The sequence below is a fragment of the Myotis myotis genome, unplaced genomic scaffold, assembly GCF_014108235.1.
Source record: "Myotis myotis isolate mMyoMyo1 unplaced genomic scaffold, mMyoMyo1.p scaffold_m19_p_13, whole genome shotgun sequence".
Lineage (NCBI taxonomy): Eukaryota > Metazoa > Chordata > Mammalia > Chiroptera > Vespertilionidae > Myotis > Myotis myotis.
In genome coordinates, this window is record NW_023416317.1 from 23,620,847 (window position 1) to 23,634,724 (window position 13,878).

The following is a 13,878-nucleotide window of genomic DNA, read 5'->3' on the forward strand; positions in this document are numbered from 1 at the left end:
AAAATGAGGTATGAACAAGGACGGAAATACAGAGAAAGCCCTAGAAATTCTGCAAATGACAGCGAAACATAGAAACAAACCAAACATCTGCATTTGTTAACAAGTTCCTTTGGTTACAAGCAACATAAAACAAGGCTGGCTAGCTTATGAATAAAAATATGGGCGAATTTATGGGAAGGATACTGTGCTACATTTCTTGGAAATGAAGAGTTGAACAACCAATCCCTGAAAAAGGAAATAAACGAGTTGGCCCTGAGAACCTGAGCAATGGCAGGTGGGAAGAGTTCCATGCTCCTGTGACACGCTCCCCAAGGCCTGCTCCTGCTCCAGCTGCCTGCCCTCGCCCAGCACCGGGCAAGATGCTCAGCTGGGAGACCCCCACCGCCAACCCCTCCAACTGTCGCCCTCACTGACCACAAGAACCAGCGTCACCTTTCTAGGGCCTACGTATACAGCTGACCCTTGAGTAACGTAGGGTTAGGAGCACTGAGCTCCCCCCACCAAACGTAGAAATCCTGTAACATTTTTGACTTTCCCCAAAACTTGATGAATAGCTTACTGTTGACCAGAAACCTCACCAATAACATCAACCACCAATAACATTTTGTAGGTTGTATGTATTACATACTGTAGTCTTACAATGTGGTGAACTAAAAGAAAGAAAATGTTATTAAGAAAATCGTAAGAGAAAACAAGTACATGTAGTTTATGCATTCATAACATACCTTTTTCTTAAATTTTTTCAGTATTTCTAAGCTATGTGGTGCATCTGCAAGTTTTTCCAAATTGTCACAAGTCTCCAAATAAATTTCCCAATCCATTTATTGAAAACAATCTGTAAGTGGGCCCATGCAGTTCAAACCCATGTCATTTAAGGGTCAACTGTATACCCATCTCCACTCACCGCGCCCTAAAAAAGTTACTAACATCAAGTCTTAAAAATTCTGAAACTGTTTTTGTTAGATATTATATGTGCCACTAAAAATCAGAAGACACCACACACACACACACACACACACACGCACACGCCACCAGTTCTCACAGTCAGGCTTCACCTGAGCTTCAAATGAGTTATTTCTAAGTAAGAAACTAGGGATCTTACAAAAACGCAATCTACTAGGGTTTTATTGGGGTTTGTAGATTTAGGGAGAAAAGGAACACGGTATGGGGCTCCCCTATGCCATGAGTAAGTGAAAGTACTGTGTGTGGGTCGTTGTTGTTTTTTAAGTAAAACTGTTAGAATTGTTGGCTACAAACAGAAATGAGCCTTGGGCGCAGTAATAAAAATGTATGAAAAGGTGACTTAGGTTATCTTAGAGCAGACATGAAAATTTTAATTGGTTCCCTAGATCTCAGCCATCTTGTCATCCAAACCCTTCGCCTCTTTTTTCAGCATGACTTTCCCCCCTTTCCCTTGTTTCTGTTCCCAAACTCACACTTCCCACCACACAATAACCACACACATATCCTGAACACTTCATTTATTCATCATAGACAACGTCATCCCTCCCAGGGTTGACAGACACTCTCCCCACCACTGGTCCGACTGGCTGACACTCCAGGGCAGTCCCTGTGTGGGTCCCTGCTCCCCTTACCACCACCACCCACCATTCCCACAAAATGGGAACCTATTCTAGATTAAAGATCTCTAAAAGACACGACAACCCAACCCAACGTGTGCTTTGTAACTGAATCCTGAATTTAAAAGAAAACATCTATAAAGGGCATTGCTGAATATATCGTCTATTAGATCTTATCATTGTCCACAACACACATAAAAGAAAGAAAAAGCAAATATAGCAGAAGATCAGCAACAGGGGAGTCTAGTAAGGATATATTACTCTGCTCATTATATTAGTTCAATGTTTCTGTAGGTCTGAACTTTTCCCAAAATAAAAAGTTGGGAGGGCGGCGGAAGGAGAGAAGGATTCGAATCGTATTATCGCCAAATCTGGATGGAATGTCTAGAATGATCTCACTTACAGTAGAGGTGATGTGGGATGTTGGGAGGCCCTGAAGAGTCTTCAAAAAAGCTGACAAGGGATGTGAAGAGGAACCGGTGTGGTGGAGAGGAGCATGCCATACACATGAGATGCCATGGGCAATGACAATGTTGGTTTCAAATGTCAGACTCAAATCGAAAGTCAAGAGTTAGGTTAGTTAAACAACCCACAATGAATTGTGAGAGCTGTTTCTCACACTCTGTGTTACCGAAAGGCATACAGTAACAGAAATTTAAATAAATTCTTTTTAGATTTAACCATGGGTAAGGAGTCTTTAGACAACTGACAGTCCAAGGAGATGACCTACTACTGAGTAATAATCCTGGGGAAGGGAGTTCGGGACAGATCACCAAAGTCCTTGAAGGGCACCTTGAAAAACTTGAATTTTATACTGTAATCAAAGAGCAGCCAGAGCCATGGCCCAACAACAGACTTTGCCGTCCTCCAAACAGGCTCTCAAGAAATACCTGCTTTCAACAGTGTCTCCATTCCCAAGATACACGGCTAGCCCTTGAGGATGTCTGTGTTTCAATCACTTAATTTGCTCAGCCTACCACAAAATGATGCAGTGTCATCACCAACATACGGGAACTCGGGCTATTAGCAATGCAAGCCCAGAGTTATCACACACAAATAAAATAAACACGACGACTCTATTCGAAAATAGTTGGAAAACACTTTGGCTTTGAGAACTTTTGAGGGAGATTTGAAAAACACCAGAAGTAGTAAACACTTGGGCAGAGATCTGTTTGCTTTCCTAGTATGAACAGATCTATTCTTTGGGTGGCTTTCCACCCAATGGCCATCTCTCTGTGAGGAGCACCCCACTGAACTGAATTTCTCATTTTCACAAACCTTACCTATGTTCACACCAAGACTGGAGCAAGATGCATAAGAAGAAACAGAAATGGAGGAGTGGAAAAAAACCATTTCATTCATACCCAAAAAATCTGAAGGCTTGTAACTCCGAGTCAACACTGGGACAGGACCATCTGATCCAAAAAAAGCATCACAGCTGGGCTAGTGACTCAGACTGTAAACTCTGCATTTGCCCAGGTGCCAGGGGTTTGCACTGCCCTGTGTGGGGAAGGCAGGCAGTGGAGGTAGCCGTGGTGGGACTCTCTCTGTTCCGAACTAGGCATCAAGGCTGTAAGGTAAAAATGGAAGCACAAGACGTGGTGCCACTCAGGTTTAATTGCCTATTTACTTGAAAGGAATTCTTTCCCAAAGGGAAGAGTGTTTTGACAGTGATCTCATAGTGACTCCTTTTTCGTTCAAGCACTTACTCAGCATCTAGAAGGTGTCGGGCACTGTGCTATGCTGGGAGCAAGTGGGACAGACATGAGTAAGGCTCAGCTCATGGCCTGGAGGGACGTGCAGTCTGGGAAAGGGGACAGAGACAGATGGGCACGTGACTACACCAAAGTGTCATCATCTTACACAAAGAAGTGTTCGTCTCGAAGCAGAAGGAACCGCCATTTGTCAAGAGGAAGAGGCAAGGAACGCGCATGAGGACAGGAGTGCGGGCGCGTGGGCTCCCATCCGCCAAGGCGGAGCTCACTGAGGGGCAGAAACTCCGTGGACAGGGGTCTGTCCAGTGTTTCCGGGAGCTGACTGGGAGCCACGGGAGAATTCCAAGCACAGAGTAAGACTTCAGAAAATACTTCTGACACTGAAGTGCCAAGACCAGTATGGAGGGCGCTGCTTTGGAAATGGGGGTCCAAAGTATGGCCTGGGCCAGGTCCTGTGTGGAAAACACTTAACAACCCTGGCCGGTTTTGCTCAGTGGATAGAGCGACGGCCTACAGACTTAAGGGTCCCAGGTTCTATTCTGGTCAGGGCATATGCCCAGGTTGCGGGCTCAATCCCCAGTAGGGGGGCGTGCAGGAGGCAGCCAATCAATGATTCTCTCTCATCATTGATGTTTCTATCTCTCTCTCCCTCTTCCTTCCTCTCTGAAATAAATAAAAATATATTTGAAAACACTTAACAGACTGACTCCCCAAGGTGTGGCAATGGATTAGATCTGGGAGATGAGACAGAAGGAGGAAGGAGGTAACTTCTAGGCAACTGGAAAGTCAGCTGCCCCCCTCACGAAGATGGAGGACAGATGTGGGAAATGCTGGAAGGAGGAAGGAGTCACTAAAATCAAATCCACTGGGGCAGCACTGAGCTGGCGTTCCACACACAACACCTACAAGGCAGGAAGCTCTCTGGTGTGAAGATTAGGTTTTGGCTGGACGTCAAGATTTGGGGATCAACCACCTTAGTGTCATTCAAGCCATGAGCTGGGGTGTCACTTCACTGGAAGGGTCTGCACAGTGAGGACCGAACTCTGGAGAATGGAAGCAAGTAAGGAGCCATGGGACACAGGAGAGATGAGACTTACAAGGAAGCGGAGGTCAAACAGGGTAAGGGACTGCAGATTTCCCCGGATCTGGAGATCAGCAGGTCACAGGTGAATGAAGGAGAGAAGTTTCAACCCAATGGCTGGCAGGGATCACAGCACTGGGTGGGAGAGTCAACATGGAAGTGGAGGTAATCTCTCCAGAACCAGCTCAGAGGGAAGGAGAGAAGAAGAGATGAAATGAGAGGGCGTAAGGTCAAGGGAAGGCAGGGCCTTCAGCTTCCACCACTTCTCTGGCCTCAGTGAATTTCCCTGAAAGCCCCAGGCATGAAAGATGGCGCCCAACAATCCCAAGTCAAGAAAGTATACAGTAATTTCATTACAACAGTTAACTGTGCCGCTTTGTGAGTCTGAACGCTGATAACAGGATTTTGAAATCAAGTAAGATGTTCACTTTGTCGGGCAGTATGCTCCCTGGATTAGTCCCAATGGGTCTCATGACGCAGGGACAAAGCACTGCCTGGCCAGTTACAGCTGAGAACCCAGCGTTAACCAGTGCTTCCGTGCACCGGACTTCTCGGAGTCTGGACTGTGCTAACGGCACAGGCAGGCCAGGGAGATCCACTCAGGTCCTTCCCAAACGTTGGCCAGAGGACACGCTTCTTCCTTCAAACATCTGAGGCGAGTGTGTGCTGACACAATCTGCGGGCAGCAGCGCTTTGAATCCCTGAGGGTGTCACGTGCGACCAAAGGAACTCACCCCCGAGAGTCAGGAACACAGCCATGCCTCGATGGGCTCCAGGGCAGGAGCAACCTTAAGGAAGCAGAGAGATTCTGGCTCTCCCACTTGCTTCTGCAGCGACCCGACCTCGTAAGAGCGGGTTTGTTTCTTCCACCTGGCTTTGACCCACTTTCTGAAGCTGGTATCTATGTGGAGCCATTAGTTGTATTTCTGAGGTCTCTTCAAGGAAGGGAAGGCAAGAGGTAAGATAAGTCAGAGGAGAGAGTGGTAGCGAACTTTTCCTTCTGTTCTGTAGCACGTTTCTCCTCTGTCGGGGCTCTGAGGGCTTGGATCCAGAATTCAGATCCTTTGTTTGGCAAGGTTTCTAGCTACTGCCAGACCCAGAACATTATCACTGCAACATTAAGTTCTCTAATTATGCTGCAGAGGCAATCTGTGAAGAAATTTCAAAATGAAGAGGGGGGAGGAGAGGAAGGGAGAAAAATTAATGTGTGTGTGTGTGTGTGTGTGTGTGTGTGTGTGTACACCCAACGATTTAGCAAAGAAGATAGAGACCAAGTGCTGGCATTTATTAAATAAAAACAACAGTAGACATAGAACACAGGGCTTGTAAACTCCCTCATTCTGTTCCAGCTGCATGTAGCACAGACAAATGACTGATTTACAAGCAAGATCCCAGCGGAAAATAAAAGCACCCCCAACACACACACAGACACACACAGACACACACACACTGGCACATTTCTCAGCATTCCCGTCTGGTCCTCAGTCAAATCTACTAAAGTGACAGCATGTCACAGACGTTCAGGACAGGCCGGCTCTGCACTGCGAAGAGGCCTGCGTGGTCATCAGGCAGCACCAAGATTAACCCTCTCACTGTGTATAAAAATAGCCACCATGTGTGCTCCCAGCGCAGAAGCATCTTCGTGAAAACAGGGCTCTGAGAGGAGCCGGTGCTCAGGGAATCCAGGCGGGAGGGGGGCCCGGGCAAATCCCGGGCTGTTCTGTTTCCTCAACTTTTGAACAAACACCTTTGACCTAATCCATAAATCTCAAAACACTCCTTTTTTAGATGCTAGTGTGTCGTTTTAGAGTGACCTTTCGCATGGTAATGAAAGCCCTGACATATCCCAAATGTGCTGTCACTCCTCCGTGTTCAAGGCTCTCTTATAACCTTTGTGAAAGGAGATGAGCACCACCGAGGTCCCCAGTGGGGACAAGAACAGGCAAAGGATGGCAGTCCCTTTTGTTCATCTTCTCTGACGCTTGGCGCTCTTGGCATTTCTTCACTCTGTGTTATTTGGCCGGAAAAATGCCAGTGGCAGGATGGTTATCTGCCTTTCCAGCGCTCAGAAAAGACTCTTAAGGCAGCAGTGATGCCTGCTGGGAAAGGGCTGATGTCAGCTCGCGGGAGCACAGCTCCCTGCTCGGATAAGGAGGCCTTTGTTTTCGGCTCAGCTGTGAAAATGAGAAAATGCCTCCAGCCCGACAAACAAGAAACCCGCACAGGTAGGCCTGTGACCTTCACTTAAAGGTACCACACTTCACTAGCAAGACACGTGCACGTCACACACAGGTGCGCCTGTCACGTCACAGGAGAAGCCGGCTTCATTCCCATCCTGTCCGGGCCGACCCTCAGCCCCAGCGGGAGCGAGAGGGGCAGTCACCCTCACATGAAGCCGTGCTTAGATCACACCTCCCTTTGCTAAAGACCCAGGCTCCCTTCTCGTTCATGTTTCATGTTCATGTTCAAGTAAACACACATACCGGCTATACACTAAATCCCTATTTAACAACATATCAGTTTATGAGTTAGTTATTTAGGAGCACTAAAATTCAGGCTCTAAAATATCCTCTTAAAATATCCTGGTGGGAGTACTTGTAAGATCGTGTGTACAAGTAGAGAAGAACAGAGAATGTCAGGGCGAAAACTGCCCAAGTTTGGATGACGCCAGGAAGGATGTGGGAGAAAAAGAGAAAGCACGCAGTCTGAGGGATTCTATTTCAAGAGTGTCTGCTTTATGAAATCTGGAAAGGGGCGGGGGGGGGGGGGGGGGCGGGGAGCAAAGTTTAAAACACTCCAGTTTGAGTCTTTTACACTAATGTTACTATTGTGCCACTAACTTAAAATTGGGTCAGATATTTTCAACAAGAACTGAAACATTTTAAAAAGCCCTTTCCTGAGCCGAAAGGAAGCCCTTGTTTGTTCCTGCAGGGTTCTCGCCCGTCCAGCCTCTTCTGGGGAAACAGCAGCTCCTCCTTCCACCATCTCTGAAGGGAACCCTCACTGCGCTGGGAGGCTCTCACCTGCACAGCACCTTTGTTACTGACGACCTTCACCACCTCATGTCCCTCCACTTCTCACCTCCAAAGCAAAAGTGTTTTGAGAGTGCTTAAATAGCAGGTCATCCAAAACGGTAAGGCTTATTAGTTAAGGACCTATATCAAATGATTCACGGCATCTGGATACATATGCTATTGATGTAAATGTGACGAGGTTGCTGAGAGCCCTGGCTCTAGGAACAGCCAGCCTGCGATTCGATTCCTGGCTCTGGTACCTACTAGCTAGCTAGCTGTGTGACCGTGAACAAGTTACAGAACCACTCTGAGCCTCAGTTCTGCCATCTGTCAAAGCGGGGTAACAACAGTACCCGCATCACAGGGTTGAGAGGATATGACGAGATCATGCTGGTGAAGCCTCTGCACAGGCTTGATACACACGAAGGCTCAATAAATAGTCGCTATTATTAGTGGAATTTTGACACAATGGCTGCCATGATTTCCTGGATCCCAGGATCCTGACCCATCACCATTCTCAGTGCTGAAAAGTTCACCTGCTCGAGGGCTTATGTAGACATGAACACAACAGTAACATGGCTCCATCTACGAAGATGTATTACTGTTTACCTTACAGAGCCCCTGTTGAGTCAAGGTACTAAAATAATGGCAGCTTTTCAATTTCCTCTGAGTCAAGTTTCGATTTGAAATGAGGATTTGCTCCCTCCACTTCCATGGAGTTTGCAGAATAAGTAGTCTCTTGGTAAGTATGTCCATATACGTCCAAACCAAAGGTACTGAAGAGACATAAGAAACAGAGAGTCGCCAAAGGGAGTGTGACAATGTTGCCAGGGGTTATTACCAAATATTATCATCGGGGATACCACAGACTACAGACACTAGCGAACGTTTATACAAAACCAGTTTTGAGTTTGTCTGTTTCCCCTCTTTTTCTATTGAGCCTTACGGAGGGAAGAGTGAAGTGACTAGGGCCAAGGGGGGGCGGGGGAGGACTAAGATTAGGGGTGAAGGGATGAAGGCAGCAAAGAAGAAAGACGTGTGAGAGGAGGAGCAAGGGAACAGAAGCCCCCGAGATTGGATAATGCACTCAAGGATGAAGAATTGGCTTCGTGGGATTTGAGAAAAAACTTCAAAGGAATGGCCACAGAAGCAAAGACAACAACAATGGACACGTTCCACACCAGGGCGGCATTTCAAAGGAGCACCACCAGAGAGAGGAGGCAATGTTTTCTTTCCCTGGGCCCTTCCTCCTTCAGCAGCTGGTTCCAGCACAAGGCCCATGACCACGGCGCTGACCCCAGGGGGAGCGTATGGGTTTTGCCCTGTTCTGGGGTCAGGGGCAACGACTCTGCAAATGGACACCCCTGATCAAAAAGACGATGCCTCCTCCAACTGGAACCTGAGCTCGAAGAGCACAGTCTCTGGATAGCGGGTGCAATTCAAGTCAACACCTGTGCCATGCGTGGGCCCTTCGACTGGCCAAGTGGCATGCTAAATATATGGCGTCCGTCTTTATGTGCACGCAACCCTGTATCAGGTCAGCCACAGCCATGGCACAATCAAATGATCCTTGATTTGGGTGCCACACACAGTAGGGTTAATCCCAGCTCCACCATTTTGGACACATTATCCTCTCAATTTCTGCTTCTGTAAATAGAGCTTTACACACATCTTAAAGGGACACCTGTACTGTGCGGGTTAAATGACATAATACAATTAGTGTCTGGTACAGAGCCAGTACATGGTTAAGCACTCAGTATGGATTCCCGTCCTTTGACAGGTGACTGAGTGAACAGTGCAATCGCCCAGCCCTGCTCCAAACGTGCACGCACACACACAGCTGAAAACTGCTTCATTTCCCAAAGTCACCTTAGACCATAATCTTCAGTACACAACTCCTCCTAGTTTCTACCAGCCAAGCAGCCTCAGAAAAGTCTCAAAACCAATGTGAATTCAGCATGCTATTATATACATCAATGTTAGCCTTCGAGAGCTTATTCTGTATTACAAAAACACAAGATACTACAAATGCACCAGATTATGCACTGCAATATTAGGGTTATACAATATGGGGATGACGGAAATGGCCAAACAAAGGGCACTGACTGGCTCAGTGAGCGTTGGCACATGCACGCAGTGGAGTGCTATGCAGCTGTGAACAAGGGTGAGGAACTGGCGGGAAAAGATTTCCACAGCATACTGGTGAATGAAAACACCGAAGCTCAAACAAGTATACAAAGTGTAAGAAAGAAGGGGAAATAAGAAATCACTCATGTATCTGCTTACTTTAACAAAAAACAAACAAAAAAAGGTAATCACCTACAGGGGCAAGAACAAGTACTTTTTGCCGAAACCGGTTTGGCTCAGTGGATAGAGCGTCGGCCTGCGGACTGAAAGGTCCCAGGTTCGATTCCGGTCAAGGGCATGTACCTGGGTTGCGGGCACGTCCCCAGTGGGAGATGTGCAGGAGGCAGCTGAGGCAGCTGATCGATGTTTCTCTCTCATCAATGTTTCTAGCTTTCTATCTCTCTCCCTTCCTCTCTGTGAAAAATCAATAAAATACATTTTAAAAAAAAAAAGAACAAGTACTTTTTAATACAGTTTTGACTTTTCCCCCCAGGTTTATGGAGCTATAAATGAAGTGCCGTGTAAGTTTAAGGGTATACAAGCATAATGACTTACATATAATGCAAAACACAATGTTGACTTTTAGAAGCATGTTTTACATACTCAAAAACTGAAATGAAATCAAGAATAAGGATGAAAATGTCTGCATGGAAACAGAAACTAAAGAACCCATATATGTGTTAGTGACCGTAACAACACTGAGAGGTGGGGGGAGAAGTGCCTTGTGAAGTTGGTATTCTGACCGCTTTCCCTCTGCACAGGGAAAACGAGCTGCCAACAAGCCCTGAACTCTCCTCGGTAGGTTAGTCTTTCAAAGGGGTATGGCCATAGCAATTCTGAAACTGCATTCTGTGCACCGTAGGGCTGAACAAGAAGTGAATGTGTTGATGTTGCTGGGAACCAGGGAGATACAAATGTGAATGGGGAGGATGGGGAAGAACCCCGTGAAACTGGCTCAGCATTGGAGCGTTAACATGAACTCATCTTTTCCTAGCTCTTCCCCCTAAAAGAAGTGCCCTCTGTGTGCACTGTCCAATATGGTGCCACCAGCCACACGTGGCTCCTGAGCTTGAAAGGTGGCTAGTGCAACTGAGGAACTGAAAACTCTATTTCATTTCATTGTAAAAGTAAGTTGCCACATGGAGCTAGTGGCTACCATTAGACAACCCAAGCCTATAGGCAGCGACACCACAAGAACACCTTGCACCCAGATCTCGGCTTCTAAATACCATCCCCACTAAAAGGAACAGGAGGCCCTGGAGAAATGGCTGGTGCCGTGGCTGAGGAAGGTGGCTTACAAGATGAGTATCTTGTTTGCCAGAAAATAAGAAAGTGCTCAAAAAAAAAAAAAAAAAAATGAGAGAGAGAGAGATAACAAGCACACAAAAGCCAGCTGAAGGGACTCTTACTTGCCAAATCAAGGACAGCGACAACTCTCTGAGTAAAGTAGGAATCCATGAGTCTAAATGAAAAACAGACAAACAGGAGAAAAGGAGAGCTCTTCCTTACCAAACACACTTGAATATCAAGCTCACAGAAAAAAATTTACCTCCAGACAATTCCCTGAAAAGAACTTCACCTCCACCCGCCCCTCCACCACCACCACCACCCGGTCTCGTACCTTACCCCACTTTCTAAGTAGCAGATAGAGTAATTTTCAACTTCCAAAAAAGGACATTCGTGTTCTTAACAGTTTTCTTAGAAAAAAAAAAAACACCTAAAATATATTTCTCCGGGTCACCCAAATCATACAAGAAATTTAATAAAGAGTACCAAGCCCTAGCTCGGTGACGGCGAACCTTTTGAGCTCGGCGTGTCAGCATTTTGAAAAACCCTAACTTAACTCTGGTGCCATGTCACATATAGAAATTTTTGGATATTTGCAACCATAGTAAAACAAAGACTTACATTTTTGATATTTATTTTATATATCTAAATGTCATTTAACAAAGAAAAGTCAACCAAAAACATGAGTTCGCGTGTCACAGGTTCGCCATCACTGCCCTAGCTGCTTTGGCTCAGTGGACAGAGCGCCGGCCTTCCAACTGAAGGGTCCCAGGTTCAATTCCAGTCAGGGGCACATGCCGGGTTGTGGGCTCGATCCCCAGTAGGGGGCGTGCAAGAGGCAGCCAATCAATGATTCTCTCTCATCATTGATGTTTCTCTCTCTCCCTCTCCTTTTCTCTCTGAAATCAATATATATATATATGTAATTTTTATTTTATTTTTTTCTTAAAAAGAGTGCCAAGGACCCAGGTTTATAAAGGGCTGGAACCAGAGTCCAGAAATTCTCAATATCCAAGTTCTAGAGAAAAACTAAGGAAACCTCTCTTCTCTCTCCTCCTCCCCAAGTCAGATCAGATGAAATGTAATCATACTCTGTAGCTTCCGACTCTGGCTCAGAGCCACTCAATCTCTCCAACGTTGACGGTTATAATGAAACGCAGCCAAAGCACGCATCTTTAGACCCTCGTAGCTCGCTGCCACAACTGCTTCTCAACAACACTCCTTCCTCCAGACTGATGTCTTTAGTGATAAAGAAGCCAAATACATTTAAGAAGATAAAGAGCAAAGATCACTTTGTAATCTCCTTAAACAAATATACTACACCATTCTTTTCCAAATAAACATGAATCTGTAATTTATTATTGAAAACATCCGAGACCGTAAATAAGAAGGAGGGAACGTGCTATCCCTCCAAGAGTAAACATTTCATCAAGTCAAACAACAGGACTTCCTGAGGACTATGCCACATGAAGAGGGAGAGATGCGGCAATCTTTTCAATTTGCCTGTCACTCAGCTCTTAGAAAACACAAGTCGAAATACTGGTAATGTCACCGAAGTGAGTAACTACCACATGGTGAACAAGTGACACCAGAAGGGACTGACCACGCACAGATCATGTTTCCTTCTTAGGGCCAGGGAGTTTTGGCGGGGGGGTCGGGGGGCGGGGGCGGGTGCATCTGTTTCTATTATCGTAAGACTTTGCGTGATGACGTCCACTGTGAGTTGCCCATGAAATCTAGCAATTCTATTTTTATTATTTACACTTCATTTATAACGTCATCCTAGGCCTGTACTTCAAGGACATATTGTAACCACGCAAGGAATTACAAAATCGTTTTCTAAATGCTGTAATATTCTAATGGTGTCAATAACAATTGAGGCCGAGGGCTCACCACCTGCCAGGCCCTGCACTAAGCACTCACAAACCACCTACGGAAGGAACGATGATTACTCCCGCTGAGAGAGAAAGCTGGGGTTGGAAGCGAGTTTCTTATTCAGAGGAGCACTCTCCACGTTAAATTCACCACAGTGGTGTCCTTACTCTCCGTCGTCAGTACCAGTGTCTGAACAATGGGCTTAATAAAAGCAACAGCTACCTCAACTGAGCATGATACTGTGCCAGACGCCTTACAGATTTTAACTCCGACGCCCACAGTAGCTCCATCCACAAACTATCATCATTGCCACCTTACAAAGACGGATATCGGGCCCAGATGTATTAAGTGATTGTCCGAGGCCTCACAGCTGGTAAGTGTCAGATTAGGATTTAAACTAAGGCATGTGTGATCCTAAAACATACTCTTTCAGGGCCGTCTCCTCCCTCCTTATTTGGGTGGGGAGGAGGGTATATGAGAGAAGACATTCCTAGTAACAAAAGAATAAACTCCAAATAGCTGTGCCCGGGACCTACATTATAAGCCAGCGGGTTTGCGAGAGAGCTCATTGTTTTGTAGTGCCTCGTTGCTGGATTCCTTCCTGATTGTAGCAAATTCCAGGGCTCCAGACTGCAGGCTCAGCCTCTCACACTACGGTGATTTATTGGAGGATAAATACCTCTGTCAGTGGGTCTTATGACTGCACACAACAGTCCGGCGGCTGGAATGCGTGGAATGCCGAGGACTGCGGGCGCTGAGGCAGCAGAGGGCTGCTGGCGTTACCGGCCACCTAACTGCGCAAGGTCTCCTCCTCCAATGAGGAAACAGGAACTCTCTGAGCCTCATGTTCTTGCCAGAAACAGCAGCATCCTGGGATATCAGAACCAGGGAAACTGAGCATCCTGAATAATTACAAAACATTAACTCGTGCGTGGGAAGAGGGAAAGCAGGAGAACCTTTCACCTGGATACACAGAGAGGCTCCTTCCAATAACCAGAGCTACCTCCCGCCTCTGCCAAGACCCCCAACTCTGATCGCACCGACTGGCTACCCAATGGCCAGAGCAGACTTTCCAGGCTGAAAACATGTGGAAGAGCACCCCGCTTCTTTTCAAGGCAAGCCCGGACAGAGGAGAGCGCAAGGGGAAGCCGGAGGACAGCACACGGAAATGCAAGCTGTTTTCCAAATAAAAACCTGGT

The 13,878-nt window shown here is 46.4% G+C and overlaps 1 protein-coding gene across 7 annotated transcripts in view; it reads right to left on the minus strand.

Moving 5' to 3' along the window:
• The window catches only part of VGLL4 (vestigial like family member 4), a 146,212-nt gene that overhangs the window by 25,254 nt on the left and 107,080 nt on the right, over positions 1–13,878 (minus strand). The window lies entirely within an intron of this gene.